The following is a 22,585-nucleotide window of genomic DNA, read 5'->3' on the forward strand; positions in this document are numbered from 1 at the left end:
TGCCTGACTCTGCCTCTAAGAAGCAATATTTCCATTCTAAGGAAAGAATTATACAGTAATATTCAACTGTGTCTTCCTTTGTCATTGACATAGATGTTCCTAATACCCCTTTTACATACTCCTTAGATATTGTGCCATCTGACCAGAATCCGTGAAGAATGTTTTATTCCCCGATTAGACAAATTACCTCTCATACCTCCACAACACTGGCTGAAGCAGATTTCAAAGGAACTCTACAGTAGATATTGGCTAGCTGGGTAAATTTCTCTGAATGATTCAAACTCCTACAAGCAAGAGTGAATGTCAGCGATAGAAGGGGGTGTGTGCCCGTGTGGCCTGAAAGGCTGCATCCCTTAGACTCAGAGCCTAAGCTGCATTTTTGAAACCTACAAAGTTGAAAAAGAGATTGTCCAGATGTCTTTATAAGTCTCTTGCAATATGTAGAGTCTGAAAAGTTCAGAAGTCATTAATCATACACAATCTGAGCATGCTGCTACTGCTAAGCTTGTATTAGTTTCTTTGCGGAATAATATATTTTAAAAATTGCCCCTTTGCAAAAGTTTCTCTGCTCTTAATATACATTCAAGATAGATTTTCTTTGCCAGTGTATTGTCAAAATTCAGCAGAAACAATCACGCTATTCTCAGTTTGTATTTTGATGCTGTTATTGGGTAAGCTTTCTAACAAAATATGAGAGAGTCTCAGCTTTTTATTGTAGAAGACTACAATCACTCTGCATTAGATCACACATAGTACTGAAGATAGATAGAATCACAAATTGCTATGTGTTAATAGAAATCATTAGAAATGTTTTGTCTTTAAATTACTTTTCTGTCACATAAAATTGAAAATAAAATATTGTAAGAGTTAAAAATGTAGTGTTATTAGCATAAATGATAAATTGTTATACTTTAGTTAAAGTTTAAAAAAAATTAAATATGACCTTAAGTCGTACTGAAAATACCTGGATATTACTACATCAAAATATTTTACTGAATCACACTTTTAGGTAATATTATAACATTTAAATGTGAATATTCTATTATACTAGTCATTATTTTATTGTCCTTATAAATACAATTGAATTAAATTAAAATGTTGTTCTCTGATTTTTTTTTCTGTATTCATGTATCACCTAATTTCTATGTTCTATTTAGGGGAAGTTTGAGTCTTATATCCTGCATACAATATATAAATGTACCATGATTTTACTCAGTAAAAATATTAAAGAAACCTTATTAAATAAGAAAAATGTACTATCAAATAATTTCTTAATGAACCATGTATTAGAGTCATTTTGATGAATACTGGTGTATTTGGCAAATGAATTCCAGTTAACTAATGTAAACAATTTTTCCCATGGCTCTATTCCAGAAATATGTGATGGAAAAGTACAAAAATGCATATTCCTGGTTTAGATTCAAAGCAACATATAAATGCACATTTCAGTGTTGTTTTATTTTAAACTTCTCAGTTGGTAGTTTCTTCTTTTGCTCTTGGTTTATCTACCAATGCAGTCAGAACTCAGTCATCTGTATTTCTCTTATCTCCAGCCTTACTTTAAACAGTCATTACTAGTCAATTTCAGTCAATTCATGGTCAATAAAGCTCTGTGCATAGGGACAGCATTGTTCACCCAACCTTAAAATGGACCATAAGAGCTAAGAGCTTTTAGTCATACAGACTATCTTGAAAGTATTGCATTATGTTCTTCTGCAATGAGAAATATGTAAAGAGCCTACTTTTCATGCAAAATACAGGAATAGAGAATATTAAATGTCTGCTTCTTCTTCCAAGGCTATGGCAAGGCAAGCACTGGTTAGAAGTTACTCTTAGAAATCTATTACTACTGCATAGCCTGTCATTCTTCACATACCTGAATCTAATAAAACAAATGATGGAGTTTTCTTGAGTCCTTTCCTCTAAAGGGTTAACATTTAGTGTGAACATCACTGCTTCTCACCCTTCCAAACCACTAGAAGCTCAGATTGTCTCAGCATTTTTTAAAAAATAAATTACATTATGATTATTACTATTTTTACTTATTCAGTACACATCTCACTCACTGCCCACTCTCAGCCACCCCTCCCAGACTATTCTCTTCTCTCCCTCCCCTTCTTCTCTGAACTGATAGGGAGCCCTTCCTGGGTAGTTCAAGTCCCTTTGAGCCTAGGTGCTTTCTCTCCCATTGCGGTTAAACAAAGCAGTCCAGCTAGAAGAACATGTCCCATGCACAGGAAACAGCTTTTGGTATAGCCCCCATTCCAGTTGTTCAGAGCCCACATGAAGACCAAGCTGCACACCTCATACATACATGTGCAGAAGACTAGATCCAGCCCATTTATGTTTTTGGTTGGCGACTCAGACTGTGAGAGCTCCAAGGGCCCAGGTTAGTTGACTTTGCTGTTATTCTTGTGGAGTTCCTAATTCTTTCAGGCCTGCAATTCTTCTTATTCTTCCATAAGAGTCCCAAAGATCCATCCACTGACTCTGCATGTCTGTATCTGAGTCAGATGCTGAGTGGAGCCTATCAGAGGACATGTTTCTGTCTGTGAGCATAACAGAGTATCATTAATAGTGTCAGGGATTTGTGTTCATGCATAGGATGGGTCTCAAGCTGGGCTGTTTATTGCTTGGCCATTCCTTTAGTCTCTGCTCCTTCCCCCATTTCTTGACTTCCAGTAGATAGAAGGAATTATGGGTTGAATGTTTTGTAGATCTGCTCCACTGGGGTTCCAGTCTGGCTACAAGTGCTATCCTATTCAGGTTCATTTTTCCAATGTAGTTATATATTAAATATAAATAATGTTATATTTCCAATGTAGTGAGTCACAGCTAAGGTTACCCCCACTGATTCTTGGAGCCTCCCTTATCTTGGTCTCTGACTTATCCTGGGGATGCTCCCCCACATCCTCAACCCTAAGCATTTTCTTATAGAGCTAAACCAAAAGTCAGCAAGTTGACAGAGAGCATTTTCTCTAGTAATCTTCATATCTCTTATCTATAGTAATATGTCATTTCTGAATAAATGTTCAGAAAAATAATTCATGAATTATTATTTCATGAATAAATATGACACTACATAATGTCAGCTCTTGATTAGAAAAAGCTTGGTCAAATTATGTTTTATATATAAAATTCATAAAATACATCTTAATCTGGATATATTATCCAAAAGTTCTATTAAATAAATAAACATGGGTAGTTTTAATGTGACATCTGACATTTGCCAAGGTCATCTTTTATTTTGATGCTGTAATAAAACTCTACAACATTAAATACTCAAGATTTATAGATAAGGTAAAAACACCTAAAGAAGATTTCTGTAACATTGCTTTCTTACAGGACAGCCTGTAGATGTAAGGATATTTATAAATGTTTATAAATTGGTGTTTTTTAAGATGCAGTAGCCGCCATGAAAAACTGATTACTTAAAATATTATTATAAACATGGAAAAATCATTGTTTTCTATTTATAAATTAAATGAAAATCTTATTAGAAAAATTTACAAGATAATCAGAAAGAAAATAAAAATATTCAACTATATAACATTTGCTAGTTGAAAAATGTAAATTAGACATTGAGAGAGAAGGTCATAAAAATTAACTTAGAAAAATGATTTCAAAATCAAGAGCAAAATACTGCTTATTGACTGAATTTAGAAAATAATTTATCATCTAGTTATTAATAGGGGAAAATATTATTACTAGCTCTCCAGACATAATAATATAGTATTTAACCCATTATATATATATACATATATAGTTATTTAAGTGATTTAATATTAGCCAAATTTATATGGAAACATAAACTTACATGTCTTTCAATATTTAGGCAACTAAAGTCATACCTACTTATTAGTTCCAAGTATATTTGTTCTTAATCATGGGGTATACTTTATGTTCAATTTATTAAATATTAAGGGTCATGTATAACTTGCTTTATGTTTTTAAATTATGTATGTCTCTGCCAATAAGATGGCAAACCTGATGACCTGAATTCAGATGCTATATTTCCTCTGGGGGAGGGAAGTGGGGGAACCCTCCAGAAAGGACCATAGATCCTGGAATTGAGACACTCTCAGGAGTCAATGGAGGCGATTTTAACCAAAATGCCCAACAGCGAGAAAAGGGAACTCGAAGAGTCTACCTCCAATAGATAGACAGGACCTCAAGTGGAGGGATAGGGTTGCCATCCCATAATCAAAGATTCTGTCTCAGAATTGTTCCTGTCTAAAAGAACTGCAGGGGCAAAAATGAAAAGGAGACAGAAGGAAAGGCAGTCAAATGACGCACCAAACTTGTAATCTGTCTCATGAGGAAGGGGCACCAAAACATGACACTATTACTGAAGGAATGATGTGTTCTTATATGGGATTCTGGCATGGCTCTCCTCTGAGAGGCCCTATCAGCACCTAACCAACCAATGGATTGAAATCGGGGACCCCTATGGTTGAATTAGGGAAAGAATTGAAGAAACTGAGAGGGAAGCGTGACCCCATAAAAAGACCTACAGTCTCAACTAAACTAAACACCCCTGGGAGCTCCCGGAGACTGAACGGCCAACCAGGCAACATACAAGGGCTAGTCTAAGACCCCAGCAAATATATAGCAGAGGACTATCTCGTCTGGCTTCAATGAGAGAAGATGTGTCTAATCCTGAAGAAACTTGAGGCCCCAGAGAAGGGGCATGCCTGGTGCTGGTAGGTATGTGGAACACCTTGACAGAGGCAAGGGGTAGAAGGAATGGAATGAGAAACTGTAGAAGAACTGGAAGGGGCAAAAAGCTGGAATGTAAATAAATAAAATAATGAGGAGGGAAGGATGGAGGGATTCTTATTACATAGCCTCAGCGAGAATTGGAACTTTCAGTCTTCACCCTTAACTTTCCTGGTGTCAGAATTCTACACATGGGTCACTGTATCCAATTGTTATTAAAACTCATTCATAAAATACAGATCATTGAGAATCTGAATCTGGGGAGAAGTGATATAAAATGCATAGCAAAAACCTTCCCCTAATGATTAAAGATAACAGGGCACCAATCACTGGGCAAGGATTAGGAGAGACTTCCAGGTCGGAGAGAGGAAAAGGGGCTGTAGGAGAAAGATGTTTCTTTGGATGGGAAGGGAGATAAAAACAACACGGGAAGGTCCCCGGTTCATGTTCCTGCTCTTTTGGTATCTGCTACCGAAGAATGTATAACTTATGAATTATTAAAAAACAATTTGTTTTATCTAGGTGGAAAGTTTTGATCATTATCAATTGGCTGTGAATTTATTGTGTAGACATTTTGTGGGGGTGACAATTTACTGGTGTAAATGTGATTGATAAATTACAAACCTCAACATTTTTTTTTTATTTTACCGGGTTACTGGGAATGTAAGCAGAGCTCACAGCAGGGAGCTGGCACTGGAGCAGAGAGTAGAGGGCACCAATATGTGGCTAGCCATGAAGGCAGAGGTGGAGGAGAATCAGGGGGTAGCATGGCCTGGTGCCTGGAACCAATCGCCATTTTTTAATATTTACCGCTGCAGAAAGGCTTCCAAACACAAGAGAGCGTGTCTTCTTTTAGCAACTGGGGAACAAGCTAGACAGAAAAGGGTTATCTGGGAAAGGACTACAGGAGGTAGTGTAGAATATAGCCAAAAGAGTGTGAAGCCCACAGAATTACAGAATACAAATAAACCTGTGAAAATGGTATGCTTAGAGTGGTACACGTTCTCTGCAATAAAGTTTGTTCAGGATGCTTTCTTCTAGCTTTCGGCACAACACAGAGTATGGTAAGTATCCATAGTCATCATATAGTGAGACAGACAAGAGTTTTTTTCTCCTATCCAAATACCCATCAATAAAACTTTCTCAATGCTATGTTCCTCTCTACTCTCTCACGTCTCCAAAACGCCTCCTTTCCCTGACAGATTCTATGAGGCAAAACTTTACAGTTCAGGAGTGAGCATAACCTGCTTGTTTTCCATACCAAAATGGTCATCAGTTGCTTCTATCTTTGTGTATCTGTCAAGAATTGCCCTGGACACACAGAACACACCCTCTTCATACCTTCTTCAGTTCAGGAGAACTCTGGATATTTCCACTTTTTGGATCTTGTCAGGGTTGCTTCAGTGAACTCAGGAGTGGAGTCTCTTACACAGATTTTTTTATTCATATGTATCCAGGCCATTTGCATATATTTGAATATAAATTTGAGGAGCCTCTCCTCTGTTTTCCATAATGGCTATACAGATTAACTTTACCAGTAGTGAGCCAAAGTATCTCTCTTCATTCTGACAATATTGATACTTTTCCTGTTTCCTTTTCTTAATTGAACAACTTTATTTTAAAAAACAAAGATAAATGTACAGATTTTAAAAGCATTTTTGCATAAAAGTATATGAATACATTTTTGTCAGTACTTGATTTTTTTAAAGTTTTGATAGTATGCCTTAAAATCTTACCAGTTACAATGAGCATAAAGTACATGTTAAACAAGGTGTAACCTGGAAATAGTCAAAGTTTTCTTGCTGTGTAAAGATTAAGCATAATGATTTCTCATTTTATCTTGGCCTTTGTTTTTCTTGAACTTCATATAGTCTGTGAGTTGTTTCTGGGGTGTTCAGAGCTTTCTGGGGTTAAAGGACTGAGATAGTGCTTATTGTGGATTTGATTAACATGTCATCGGTGGTATCTGTCACATTTCTGCCATTAAGTAGTACGTATTCTTTTGAACAAAACCAATTCGATCCAGTTCTATATCTAAGTCTGTTTTTAATTTGAGTATGTATTTTAAATATATTTTTTATTTTTGCAAATGTATTTTTATTTATGTTATGTATATGGGTATACATACCTGCTGGTCGGTCTTTACATCACATTCATGTGGTGCATACAGGGGCCAGAATGTGTAGGGTTCCCTGGGACTGGAGATACAGAAGGCTGTTAACTGCCATTCATGTGCTCGGAAGCTAACCTGGGTTGTGACCAGAGCGACAAGTACTCTTTACCTCAGAAGCAGCCCTTCAGCCCCTTTGTTGTGTGTTTCATTAGTGGATGCCCTGCTATGCTTTCTGCATCATGCACTTACATTTGTCTAGACTTACTTTTGTCTTCACGTCTTTAATGTTTATATCTATCTTTGAAGCACAGTCATGATACATAGATCTGGGAAGCTTAGAATTCACTAGTAAGCCAGGCTGGCTTGGAACTCTCAGACATCCATATGCTCTGGCCTCGAGTATAAAGGCGTGCATCACTACTCGGTCATATTTAAGTTTTGAACAAAATTAGGGTTAATTATTTGCCAAGGAAGAGGTCAGTGAGCCTGGTTTTATTTTCATGAGTGTGGATATCAGTCACACTTACATTGACTTTTGAGATGACAACCCTTTGCCTAATGCACAGTCTTTCCAGTTATGTGAAGCAACATTGAGCAGTTACTGTTGGAATCACTGCTCCAGTCCATGTATCATTTCTACACAGCAATTCTTACTGCAGCCTCATAGCTCTCTTCAAAATTAAGCTGTGAAAGTCCTCTTCTACCTTTTCTCTTTACTTAGAGTAGCTTTGGTTACTTTGGCATCTTGCCATTGAATACAAATATAATGATTAACTTCTCTAATTCTTGTTCTTTAAATATCCTTTGTAGTATTAGCTGTTTTTATGGGAGGGTGTTTGTTTCTTTTGTATTTTTTTTTTTTACTGTATGACTACACTTGTTGATGTCTACTTAGGGGTGAAATTTTGATTTGAGTATACTCGATGATTGGTGCTAATTTTTTTTTCTTAAATAGATTTAGTTGTTTGCTGTGTTGTTTGATTTTTTTTTGGGGGGGGGGCGAAATCAAGTTTGAGATTTTCATCTGTTAGTATTAACTAGAGGCAAGCACTGTAAAGGGAGTGCTCAACTGTGCGAAGTTCCGTGATGCATTTCTCTCCAAGCAGTGAAGACAGTGGTACAGCAGTGGTACAGCATCCTCTGACTGTTTGTGGAGCTCCATTTAAACTTTTTATAAACATCGTAGGGCCTCTCACAAGACAGGTTCTAGAAAAGCATCACGTGACACAACTGAGTTGTTCAAAAACCAGACATTCCCACTTCATCGATAAGAAACGCTGAGATGAGACAATGTCTATGGGAGGACTCTACATATGTATCCACACATACAAGTAACATTACACACTGACCAAGGATGTACTTACACACCTACATACATGCATATGTATCTATGTCTGTGCAGGTGTCTTTACCTTTGCATATATATGTAAATATATTTGCATATGCATATATACCTGATATAATTCTCTTACTTTTATTAGCAAAATTTGCAAATATCAAACATACAACCTTTTTTTAAATTTTGTGTTAGCTTACTGTGAATGTGTCTAAGCAACACTAGGTCGAATAGCTTTATCGTGGCTGATAGAGGTTATTCAGTGACCAAGTTATGGAAAGGCATTTGGCCAATAAAATATATGTGTGTAGTCCTATTACCACTAAATTATAACAGCAAATATACACAGTATTCAGTGTTTTCATTGCTAAGTTAAAGCTGATAAGATTGAAAGAATAAATATGCGAGTGCTCACGACACAGGAAAAACTCTGGGTCCTCCGGAGCTCATTGTTTTCTGAACCTGTGATATTCCATTATTCAGCTATATGTTTTCATTGAGATATAACTATGACTTACAGTGCACATCTAAAATAAATGTTATATTACATAGGAATGTGATGAATGTATATATTATTGCAGTTAATACTAAAATCCACATGCTCATAGGGTTTAAAATTTTATTTTTTAATTAACATGGTTGAAAAAGTGGTTTACAAATTGAGGTATAAGAAAATGTTATTCCTTCAGCATAACCTATGCATGGATCATGGGTCTAAAGTACTCTTATATATGATAATTTGGTCGTTTGTATGAGTGAACAATTTTTGTTCATATAGTAATTATTATTAGGTTTAAAATAACAATTATAATTATTTAGTCAATACATATTTGAAATCATGATATCTATATTTTGATTATAATTGCCATCTCTGATCCAGTTAAAATGGAAATGTATCTTGGTTCATTTAATAAATAAATATTCACTAGTCTATTAATCAATACATAAAAAACTATTAATTTTTTAATTTACTGTGCAAGCTGGAAATCAATTCAAGGTGATTTAGTATACAGTCTGCATTGAGTCATGACAATGAGTTTCTACCGCTTATGGTTGACAGTTATGGAGCACATTTCATGGCTCTGTGTATACTATGAGTAAATTTCTTTTGAGAAAAAAAATATTGCTGGTTGGAAACATTCTAGAGCACACAGGAAGAGATACAGAGAAATGTATGCTATGTAGAGAGGTAAATGAGAGCTTCATTATGTAAGTTCTGCCAGAACAAAGGCTTCACAGTGGCATTTGCTTCATTTGAGAAAGTCTCATCAGCTGGGAATTAATTACACTTGTGGTGCAACATCAGAAGAAAAATTGAAGCTATCCCATCAAATAAAGACATGGAGTCATCTCCCTTTTTGAATCCCAGCTTTGATTTAAAAATACTGTAGGGTCAATATGCCCATCTGTGTTTGTGTATCTATTTTTTTTAACAGCCTAAAGACAGAACCATTTTAGGTGCATGACCAAGAAGAGTAGATGAGGAAAAATATTGAAAATAAAAACAAACAAACCATGAGATTGTTGTATTCAGCTTTCAAGAAAATTGTAACAGCATTTGGAGGCCAATGAATGCAGCTATAAAATTATCTTAAGCTAAGTTCTAGGGAAAGAAGGAAAAATATTACAACTTGTTCTCATGTATATACTGCACACAAGGTAACTATAAGTCATAATTATGACATTCCAAAGGAAAATGCTCTGAAAAGGGTCCCATGGAAAGTTTGTAAGGGAAAACAAGCAAAGGGGGAAATAAAGGAAGAAAACAAGACACCACATAATTGATACAAATACAAAAAAAGAAGTTCATGTGAACAGAAAACGTCCAGAAAAAAAGGAATATTGAATAGGTGAAAAAGTTCAATAAAAAACAAAGTATTGTGGAAATTGCACAGAGAAACTCATTTTGTATTGTATGCTAATTTTTACATAATTAATAAAAGAGAAAATGGAGGCTGGGAAAACAGAGGTATGCCAAAGGGAATGTGCTAAAGAACTGTGAGGGCTGTAGTTCAAATACCAGCACCCACGTAAGACACCAGCCATTCTATAGGTAACTTTAGCCCCCAGTGGTCTAATGTCACCTTCTTCTCTCCTCACCAAATGCATGCACAAGTGCATTTCAACGACATTCATATAAACACATGTTAAATAAAATACATTTTATAAAAATAAAATGTCTAGAGAAAGAATAGTATTGAAACTGGAGAGTCTGTTGAGATACAGTAGATACATAACATACATACTCATTAACTTTCTTATAATTCGTAGAATTCTCCTCTACCCTTGTTCAAGCAATTCAAGAACCCTTCCTTTTACTCATGTTCTCTCCTTTTTAAAATGTTTTATTCTATTTCTATCTTCTGCTTCCTCTACTCCTTCCAGTCCCTCCCTACCTTCCCTCCTCTGTGGACCCACTTCCTCCCCCCCATCTCTAGAAAATGGCAGACTCCTAAGAGAGAACCAAAGATGACATATAAACACACAATAAAATACAGCAAAATTCACTATTTTGGAGTTAGAAAATGGGAGGAAAAGAGTCCTAAGAGTGGGCAAAAGTGTGAGCTAGACATGCTGTCATAGTAAGGAGCCCACAAAACACTAAGCTACAACCTTAATATATATACATGCAGAAAACCAGGCAGTCCCAGGGCTTACTGCTTCAGTCTCTGTGAATTCATATGTGCCTTGCTTAATTGATTTAGAGGGCCTTCTTCTCCTGGTGTCCTCCATCCCTTTTAGCTCTGGTACTCATTTGACCTTCTCTTCTGTGAGATTCCTTGGGCTCTAAGAGGAGGAGTTTGAGGAAAACATCTCATTTCAACTCCCTCTATGAGATGGGTTCTCTGCTCTGTTCCCATCTGGTTCTGGCAGAAGCTTCTCTGACCATGACTGAATAAGGCACTGATTTATGAGTATAGTAGAGTGCCACTAGAAGTTGTATTTATTGGTACTTTATGGATTAATTATGTTTGTTTGTACCCTAGGACTCTGTACTATCTAGTCTCTGGTTCTTGTTACCAACCAGTGTTAATTATGAGTCCCTGCTTGTGGAGTGAGCTTTAAATCAGATATTTGTGGCTCTTCTTCTAAATCTGTGCCACCATTGCTCAAGCATATTTTGCAGCCATGTCAGATCATACACCAAATGTATTGTAGCTGGGTTTGTGTTGTTTTCTCCCTTTGTAGCCTGTAGCGTACGTTACCATACCAAAGACACTAGAACATAGGGGTGAAAACTCTATGTTGGAACCAGTTGGATTTTCCCATGTTCAGTGAGAAAGAGTTGTGTGGGTATTGTCCTGGGCAATACTTCCCCTGCTGCTCTCTAGTATCAGTTTGCAGAGAGCAAACCATTGTCTTAACAATAGCCTGGGTTATTTGGAAATTTCCATGTAGCCCACTTAGTCAAGAACTAAATTGAATGCAATCCAGTCCTGCTACTGGAAGAACCCATGTGGCATAAGAGATGACCAGTTGAGATTATATGTCCCATTATTAGGAGGCCTCATTAGGATCTCCATCATATGCCATTCTGGGTTTCTATATCATCCCTCCAATTCCTCTGAATTCCAGCTGTCTTTCCTCAATACTCTTCCTGTACCCATGTCTCCTCCTCTTCCTCACCTAATCCTTTTATACCTGTTTCCTCACTCCCAGCCCACACATAAAATCTATCCTATTTCTCCCTCCTGGAGAGATTCAGGTGTCCTCCCTAGAATCCTCAATACCTCACTTCAATAGGAGAATTTGTTGAACGTTAGATAGTTCATTTGTTGGTAAGCTTTCCTAACCATGGTGTAATCTGATGTAACTGAAGGTAAGTAGTAAAAAGAAACCAAAAATTAGTACAAACTCATAAGACTGTTAAACCTGCACCATTTCAGTCAACCACTCAGCAACATAGTTTCCATCCCCACCCCCATATTCCTTTCTCACAAATCAAACCCAGCTTAACTTCTCTTGCTCTGTTCTGTTGTTATAGTATGAATGTAGCATGAATAAGTATTTATCAGTGAAAGTGAAATTGACATTGGATTCAATTGCACAGGTGATACATGGCAGGACCTCTAACAGGTCATCATGACATCAGGAAGCACTGGTTCCTTCAACACAGAAAGAAGGTTTTGAATTAGCTGCTATTCATCACTAGACTATTACAAAGAAAAGCGACACTGCCTGCTTGCTGTTCATGCTCCTTTTTATCAGGAGTGGAGAAGACAGAAAAGCCCTGCTGCTAGTGTACCAAACTCTACAAATGTAAACACAAACGAGCACTTTTCCCCTAGAACTACTTCATTTCAGAAATTTGTCATCTCAACTGAACATGAATTAAAAGATAATTATGTATAAATAAGGCAATGAGTCAAGCACTGTGCTTACTTTGACTATGGAGGAGAGAAAATTTGTACCTCTATGGGATTTATCTAGAAGAGGTGTCTAGAAACAGCCCTGTGATGTTCGTGTTTCAACTTTTGAATAGTCCTGAGATGTCAGATGGAAAAGAGAGCTAGAATAGATCCAACTAATGTCTACAGCCGCTGGAAATGTGTAAAAATAAGAATGGGAGCCATTACATTGTGGAGAGATGAAAAACAGTTCTCATAAGGATTATACTTGTGGTACTGGGAGCTAGATTCTGGGCCACTTATACACTGTTCAAGAAATCTACCAGTGAAATAGAGTTCTATCGTTGTACTTAGTATAATTGACAGCTACTTGTTTATTGTTGTGGTTACTGTGATGAGAATTATTTATGTACTCTCAGGTGATATAACAGGCACAGAAGTTGTTCTGACCCTTAAGACGTTAAACTGATCCACACAATTCTCTGGTTTCTCCCCACAATCTAGGGAGGAAAACCATCCACCTGAATTCTTTACAAGAACTTTAACCAGTGTATCTTATGGGGTATAGGTCACGTCTTTTAATAAAGCTTATGAAGGTCCTCACCTCATTAGATATTTCAAGAGCTGGACTGTGGGGAGCCGAATGCTGATGCCATTACAAGATGGCGCTGGCTCCCTCACGGTTTGAGGTAAACAACTCCATATATAGTAATGCTCTTGTCAGCTAAGGTGCTGCACCCTGCTCATGTGCAGTACATAACCTATCTCCAGTCAATCCTGAGGCCTCTGGTGTCAGCATTGCAAGCCCGTATGTGCTTCTCCCTATATAAGCGAACAGCTAGGGTAGTTCGGGGCCCCTCGCTTCCTGCTCTCCCCTTCAATCAAGAGGCTCCCACAATAAAGCGTGATCTGAGAAGAATCCTCTGGTGGTGGTCGTCTTTTCTTGCTGGTCGAGGAGTGCACCACACTGGACTTTTTCAGAGGTTTCTGTTTCTTTATATAAATCATCATAAAAAAATTACTTGGTACATATTTGTGAAATGCTCTGAGAGCAAATCTGTCAAAGGATAAAACATGCTTTCTAGCAAAGATCCATGGTCACTCACTCAGAGAGTCCTTGCCTTTCTTACTGGGGACAGAGATAGGCAATAAATTCTCCAGAAGATGCAGGTTGACCTTTGTCTATATGAGCCTTATAATCAGGTAGACAAATAGACCTTGAGTAAATAAACTAATGGTGTTCTCTCGATGAAGACATCTTTACTTTCTGGAATCTCATAAGTAATGATGTTGATTCAACCTGACTCGGCTCTTATACTAAATGAATCTAAAAACTACATATTTATGGGAATGGGATTCGGATCAGTGGAAATGTACTTGTTCCACAAGCTTGAGAGCATAAGATTCCCATCACCCACCTAATCATCCATGCTACATGGCATGCATCTCTAACTCCAGCACTGGAACATGAAGGCTACAGACTGTGAGCACTTCCTAGCCAGAGCCTTTAGTAGAAATGCATATATCATTCATAAAACTCTCTATCAGTTTGTCTCTTTCTTTCTCTCCCTCTCCCTATTTCTCTTTCCCTCTCTCTCTTCCTTCCCCTCCCCCCTCTCTTTCTCTCTCCGTCTCACACAGATGGGTGAAGGTGGACAGAATAAAAGCACTGTATGTTTATGATGAGGTAATCATGAAGCCTGTCACAAAAGCATTGTAAAATGGGAATTCAAACTGGAATTCAAATTAGCATAATTCATAAGTTTCCTGAAGTATGAGGTGTTTTTCCTGTTCAGCAATTTTTCTCGTTTCTGGATCAGCAGCTGTATGCATGGTCATATAAGGAGGAAAAGTCTAGAAAGCTCAGCTTATGTTATTAATATGTAGTTACAAATAGTTATTTTTATGACCAAAAAGCATTTTGCCCAAATATCTTTTGAAATTATATTTATATGAAGACATTTAGTTTGGATGAATAAGTATCAAATCTATTTGATGCTTTAGTTAACCATTTTTCTGAGAAACTTAACTTTATTAACCTTTTGTTTTATAGCTTGTCAAATATCTCATACTGTAGACTTTTTCCTCAGCATAGTCAAATGAACTGCCAAGCCCTTACTGCATCTTAAAAAAGACAAAGAAACTCCCGTCACACAATGAATCCATAGGGCTCTTGTTTGTTTGCTTGTTTGTATGTTGATATGTTTATTAGATTATCCCCTCAAGGTTCAGGGATCTATGCAGAAAAGATTGAATAATTAAGGCAAGAGTTTGTGGGTCACTTCAAGGAACAGAATCTTCCGGACACAACAAGACTGGTACACTGATGAAGTTGGAGGCACCTTGGTAGCACACACAAGACATACATGGTCTCACATCAGAAAAAAAGCTCGGTGTTGAGAAGGGATTGGGCACCAAAGTCCATTTTAAACCATCAGAAATATACAATGGATACTTCCTGGAAAAGAAAAAGCCAATGCTACCCAATGGAATGACACCGTGAATATTGGTCGCACTCCAGAACAGGCCCCATGGTCAGGAATATTAAGGTAACACAGAATGGACTCCACAAATAGTCCAGCAATGGGCTTTATATTTCGTATGTTTGTGGGTATATGACAGCTTTTGTTTAGCTTTGATTTGGTATATTTTGATCCTTTGGGTTTTATTTTACTCTGAGTTAGCTTTTATGTATCGGTTTGCTTTGTTTTTAAGAGAGAGAGTGGACATGAAGTTTGGTGTGTAGTGAAGTAGGAGGATAATAAGCTCAAAATGTATTTTATGACAAAAAATTTTATAAATAAAATATTTTTAAAAGACACACTGTATTCTTTATATACATAACACATATAACTTAGTTTATTTCCTTAAAATTTACATATCTGAACATTTATGCCTGTATAGGATTTATCTTTATTTTAAACTTTTCAGTAATTTAACATCATAATCATTATTTTTAAAGTTTATCTTTTTATTAAGATTTGTATTTTCTTATGATTTAAAACTTACTCTGTCTCTGTCTGTCTGTCTGTCTGTCTCTCTCTGTCTTGTCTGTCTCTGTCTCTCTGTGTGTATGTGTATGTGTGTGTGAAAATGTGATTGGAGGTGCTTATATAGTCTAGCAGAATACTTTGGTACCTGAAACGAGTTATAAGTAGTCCTGAGCTATCCATATATGGATGATAAGAACCTCAGTAGGAGCAGTACAAGTTTTGATCCACTGAGCTCTCTCTCTCTCTCTCTCTCTCTCTCTCTCTCTCTCTCTCTAGTCTATTAATGCATAAGTAGTAGTTTTTCAGTGTATCATAATGTTCACTGATATGTTCTCATGTAATTTTCATTTATATATATATATATTAAATATATATTAAAATTATCCATGGGAGATGTATAATGTCAGTAAATTTAATATGTGAATTAAATTATTCAATATCTCAACATATTTGCCTGACAAAATACATATTTTATTTCCATGTAATCTTATCTTTTTGTTTGCTCAATAAATTATAGAAGCCTGCTTGTTTCTGCCTTCATAAATGCTTTGACTAAAGTTCAAATCACCACACCCAGCACAGGCAAATTTTGATGCATAGGGAAAAGACGAGCATTATATAGATTTATCTGTGAAACATTTTTGTTAACTGTGTTGAGTTGCTTACAATCCTGGTGTGATTACACTTGCCTCTAGAGACTGGAGCAGGATCAGTATTCAAGGCCATCCTATACAACACTGTGAGACTCTACCTCAAAAATGACACAATGAAAATAAAACTTGAGTTTAGAACAATTAGAGTTTCTTACATCTTTCTTTACTTGTTCCCTCATTGCCTATGTACAGCTGTACAGTTCAATTCTTAATACACATTCCTTATATTTTAAAGTGTTTTCCCTTTTCCAGTTGATAGCACTATAAAGTCTTATGATTGCTGCTAACGTTACCAGAAAGAAAACATAAATAACACCACGTTTACAATAACTTAGTCATTTCTGATTAGTCTATAATATGAATATTTCTTCCGTTTTATCACTAAGCAGATTTTTCAGATATATTAATATCAGAGTATCATCTGCTTTCTGGCTTAATAAGCATTTACTTGTTACTCACATTTCAATTGTAAAGCTATTTTAAATAATTCCATTTTAAAATACTGAGATCAGCAGATATTTTTCTACCTAGATATAAGACGTGTTATGAATTAGAGTAGTAATTCTCTTAATTTTGAATCACACTTGAATACATAGGAGAAATGCCAGTTGCTTTTGTTCTATTATGAGAGCAAGCAGCACTGGGTTAAGTATGCTAATTTATTTGATGGCACATTAATATTCATAATTGAAAGCAATGTGAATTATCTATTGTGTTTAATTTTTCAAAGACATAGTATAAATTTTTATATTATTTTGATACAGATATTAGAAACTTTGAAAATATTTTTTAAGCCAATTAGGTGAGTCAGTGTACCCAATCGAGGAAACAGACACAGAGCCTTGAGAAAACCCTGCAAAGACAACTTGGTCTGACTAACAGACAGTATTGAAAGAGTTAAAATTTTAAGTTGGCCCCACTAACCCTGTCTTGAGGACAAGTATGTCTCAAGGCTGAGAATAAAAACCGCAGACCACCTGGTCTCTCTATAAGGTCTGACTCTGAGGTTCTGAGAAAAACAAGGCTCAAAGAGCAGCGCGGGGACCTGGCTCACAGCCTGAGTTGCCGGACCTCAGCTCTGCCAGCATGGTAGGCCAGGCTGTGCAGGCCGAGACCCGGAGCTGGGCTAAAGATGCCTGCCTAAAGGCCTTTGGGGTAATAAAACGTCAAGCCTAGGAAAAACTGAAAGAGGCCTATGAGACTGGGAGTCCAGACGTACCCCACCAGCTCCAGGACGAAGACACTGTCCTGGTCTGATGCCATCGAGTGGAAAACCTAGAACCTCACTGGAAAAGGCTGTATCCAGTGCTTTTGACAGCTCTTAGCAGTCATATTGGAGCTTGGAGTGGCCGTGGATGTGGGAACAGACACAGAAGCACTAATACAGACTCCTCAATATTTCCATACATTGAGATCCGCAATTGATGGGGACTTACAAGCCCTAAAACAATCCATATCTAAGCTTAAAGAGTCACCGATCCCCTTCTCGGAGGTGGTCTTGCCAAACAGAAGCGGACTAGACTTCCTGTTCCTTAAGATAGAGGGCTATGTGCTGCCTTAAGAAAATAATGTTGCTTTTATGTAGATCAATCAGGGGTGATTAAAGACTCTATGAGTAAGCTAAGAGAAAGACTAGACAAAAGAAAAACAACTAGACAGAGAAAAACAACAAAGATAGTTTGAGAGATGGTTTAACAGATCCCCATGGCTGACCACTTTAATCTCCTCATTAGTGGAGCCTCTTTTAATTTTGCTTCTGCTTCTTACATTTGGACCATGTATCCTTAATAAGTTAGTAGCTTGAGCTTGCGTTTCCCGGTACTTGAGTGAGGGACTTCCGCAGTTCTGGGGTCTTTTAGTATCACCATCTCAAACCCAGTCTGCAAACATCTCCACCCTGAGTCACCTCCACTTAGGAAGAATGAAGCATAGGCGCCCACAGAGGAATGGATCACTACATGGAGTGATGAACAGTGGGCACGAGGAAGACTCCCACTCTATCAGACTTCCTAGAAGAACCAAACCCAAACAATCAGATCACACCAATGATGAATGTCAAAAATAGTTAGGCTAGTCATAACTACTTGTAAAATTAAGTTGGGGTCTCTGAACTAAATAAACATAGGCAAAAGAAGAAGAACTTGTGAATCACATCCTTAAATTAGATCTAGAAACTCTCAGATAATAAGGAAAATATTCAAAGTACTACAATTCACATATTGAATGACTACCCTAATCACAGCATTAATAAGGAACAGTTGGTAGTTTTACTGATTTTACCAGCAAGATATATAATTATCTAACAATAATTCAAAACCAGTCACTATGAAAACACTTTATCCATGATGTTGAAAGGGTTTTTCTTTTTTCATTTTGTTTATTTGTAGATCTGGGGTATGAGCTCACAGCCATCCATGTTAGGCAAATACCATTCTATCGAGCTTTCTTCTCAAGACCTTTAACCAAACAATTTTTTAAAAGGGGAAATAGGAACAAAGCTAAAAAATAATAATTATTGGATTTCAAAGACTTAAAAATATGGCAGAAAGACTGAATACCAGATAGACATGCACAGTGTGGAAGTACTAGCCTGAAAGAGTAAGAACTCTATTTCTAACAAAACACACTAAAACAAAACTAAAACTAAAACCGAAAAGGAAGAAAGTGAAGAAACAATATGTGAATTAACTTAACCAAGAGGAGAGATGCTCACTTACTTGTGTGATGAAGAACCGTGTTTGCCTCTCATGAGACAAAAGCAGCAAAGAAGAGAAATAGAGCAAAATTAGAACAGTGTTTGAAGAAATGGGGGAGGATACTTCTGAAATTTGGCAAAGAATGCAGGAATACATACGTAGGAATCTAAGGAATTTCAAATATAATACTGTTCTTACACCTTAGCCTAGATCATGGATGAATGGATGGATGGATGGATGGATGGATGGATGATGGATGGATGGATGGATGCATGCATGCATGGATGGATGGATGGATGGATGGATGGATGGATGGATGGATGGATGGATGAATGGATGGATAGATGGATGAATGGATGGGTGGGCAGACGGATAAATGAATGGATGAATGGGTGGGCGGATAAGATAGAGCTCACCAAACCAAACCATTCAACCCACACATTTCTTTACTTTGTCTTTTTTGTACCTTCTTAGAAAGAATTTCCTTAGAAAATTAACTTATAAACGAAATATTACACAAAATAGGATTTAAGGAAGATACTGATATTAAATGCAAAGCAGTACTTCATTCTCTTTGCTCATTGTAAGTTCAAAACAACAGTTTTTAAATGGTCTTGCCTTATCATAGTGTGTATATGTGACTTTATTCTTGGACATAAATGTTTTTCTTAAACAGAAATGAACACTCAGAGTGTTTCTATTTTTAGTGTGCACATGGAAGCTCATATTGTTTCTCTTTATTCAGACTTTACTTACCATGAGGAAGGGGCACATTCTATTCTTTTTTTTAATTGGATATTTTCTTACATTTTGAATGTTATATAATTTCCTGGCTTCCCCTCTGGAATTCCCCGTTCCCCCTCCCTGCTTCTATGAGAGTGTTCCTCCACTCACCCACACCCTCCCTCCAATTTTCTTACCCCGGCATACCCCTTTACTGGTTCATGGAGCCTTTACAGGTCCAAGAGCCTCCTCCTCCTTGATGTCTGATTAGACCTCCTGTGTTATGTATGTGATTGGAGCCATGGGTCTCTCCATGTGTACTCTTTGATTGGTGGTTTAGTCTCTGGGAGTTCTAGAGGAGTCTTGTTGGTTGATATTGTTGTTCTTCTTGTGTGGTTGAAAACCCCTTCAGCTCCTTCAGTCGATATTCAATTTATGATTAGCATTTATGTGTAAACTTGTGATGAACTTTTTACCATGTGAACATGCATTCTGAAAGCGGTTAAATGCTGAAGATAAAGAGTAGAGAGAGGACCATCTCCTGCCCCCTCTTTTTATGAACTTTCATGGGAAACATTTTAGAACTTAGAAATAAAGGTGAAAGCAACTTTTCTATGTGTCCTTTCTTCTTCCTGCAATTCACTGAGCAGACTTGGCATTAGAGCATTGAAGTTCCTGCAAGGATATGCTACATTATCTAATCCTCCTCTGTTTTACCATGAGGTAGTACATGTCAGAGTCTGCAGCTCCTGGCCTTAGAGGAACTCAGACTGGCAGGTTGGCTATTGCAGCAAAGTGACTTAGACTTAAGATAGTTAAACGTTTTCTTATTAAACAACAACCTTAAATATCTTGCCCCCACCGATGCTCTTTCCTGTCAGCTTACGTTCAAGAAAGAACCAAGAAAGAAAGAACAGCCATGGCATGGCCCCCGGAAAGCATGTATCATTATACAAAAATTAAAAACAAGTAAGACAATGCATAATTCTATCTACTTGTTTAACAATACTATGATCTATGATTTTGTGTGTGTGATGAAACATCACATATATTCCATTATTTAATATAAAACTATATAATTATTATATATACTCATATACTATTATGTGATACTGTGTTATGTATTAATATACCTAATGTAATATATATTAGATATTAAAATTAATGAACCATAGCTTTTTATTTAGAAAGCAATTCTTTGAAGTTTATATAATGAAAGAAAGGTATCCATTAAAAAAACAAAAGGGACGCATAAAATTATATTCACAAATATAGTACAGTATGACAAAACAATTGGTCATTCAGGTAAAGAGTAACAAAAATGTAAAAACAGAAATTACATTAAAGCTATTGTTACATCAAATTAAAAATGAGAGTTTGTTTCTAAGTATAGACAGTGATAAAAAAAAAACCCACAGTAATCTTAAATGCTCATTAATAATACATAAGCATATTGTAAATGCCTAACACCTGTACTCACAAACTTCAGCTGCCAAAAGAGAACTTTACCACTCAAACATTACTGTCAAATTGTTTAATTTGAAAGCATCAACAGTTGTCCTACTGTAGAAATTATAAAGCAACACTTCATGTGCAGTGAAAATTAAGAGTGTAGTAGAGTGAGTAGTGGAAAAACTCCTGAGACTTCGAGGACAAGTGGCTGATGTAGTGAGGTTTCTCAACTTAAAACTATGTCCCAGTAGGAATCTATCACCAATTAGCTATATAATTTCGAGCCAATTACCTCTCCTTTGAGTAGTTGCCTCAACAATAAGATGGAGTTGATGGTGGTGTGAATAAGTGACTCTCTAAGGTCATTTCGAGCTCTCATGATCTGTGATTTTATTACATAAGGAAAAAAAATCTACATTGTGCTTAATGTAGATTTCAGAGCCAAACTAAAACATTAGGATGGTAATAACCTAACTGTTTAGGAAAACTCAACAGAATTTAGTAAGAATACTTTTTCTAGTTTTTGAAAAATTAATTTAAATATTTTAAAGGATTGAACTATTTATTTATTACAGTTTATAGCTTTGTTATAAGAAGCATCCAGAGAAGCAAATAATGGACTAAAAGTTGACATAAGAAAAGTCTCATTTAAGCTTTAAAGATTATTTTTATTTTATGTGCAGGTGTGTATGTATGTGTACATGCATGTGCCCATGGAGGCCAGAAAAGGGCACATGAGCTGGAGTTACATGTCTTTGAGCCATCATGTGGGTGCTGGGAACTGAATCTAAGTCCTCTGAAAAAGCAGCAAGTGCTCTCAACAGCTGAGTTATCTTTCCAGGCCCTCTTTTAAGCTTTAGTCTAAGATCCTCCATCAAAACAAACCCATGAATGATACTAAAAGTTTTAGGGTGAGAGTTAACACTTAAGAGTATATAAGATGTTCCATCACTTTGGAAGATGGTTGTGTTAATGCTCTTGGTTTTTGCTCTCTTGTGTGTATGTCTCAGTGTAAATAGATACCTGACTTGTTGTATGTTTGGAGGCAGAGGATAACCTTTGGATGTTGGTGGGCCCTCACCTTCCTACTTTGTACCATGGTGCCTCTTTGTTAATACGTAAGCCATTGGGTAACCATGAGCTTCTGGACATTCTCCTAGCTACTTCCTGTTTCCGGTAGGCATTCTGGGATTACAGCTACTTGGGCTAGTGCACTTAGCTTTGTGTTCGTTTGTTTGTCTTGTTTTGTTTTGTGCTACAGGGTTCCCTGTCCTGGAACTCAATCTTTAGAGGAGACTGACTTCAAACTCACAGAGGCCTCTGACTTCAAATGCTGGTATTGAAGGAGTGTGCTACCACCACATGGCTGCACTCAGCTTTTATATGGTTTCTGGGGATCTGAATTCAGGTTGTCGAGCCTATTTGGCTAGTTCTTTTCTTCACTGATGGCCAACTTCTTAATAAAGAGAAGAATTGACTAAAATGGTATCTCTCCCATATTTCTCCTTTCATTTTCCTGTTTCTCTAACAGCAGTGACGGTCTACTTCATT

The sequence above is a fragment of the Micromys minutus genome, assembly GCF_963924665.1.
Source record: "Micromys minutus genome assembly, chromosome: 20".
Taxonomy (NCBI): Eukaryota; Metazoa; Chordata; class Mammalia; order Rodentia; family Muridae; genus Micromys; species Micromys minutus.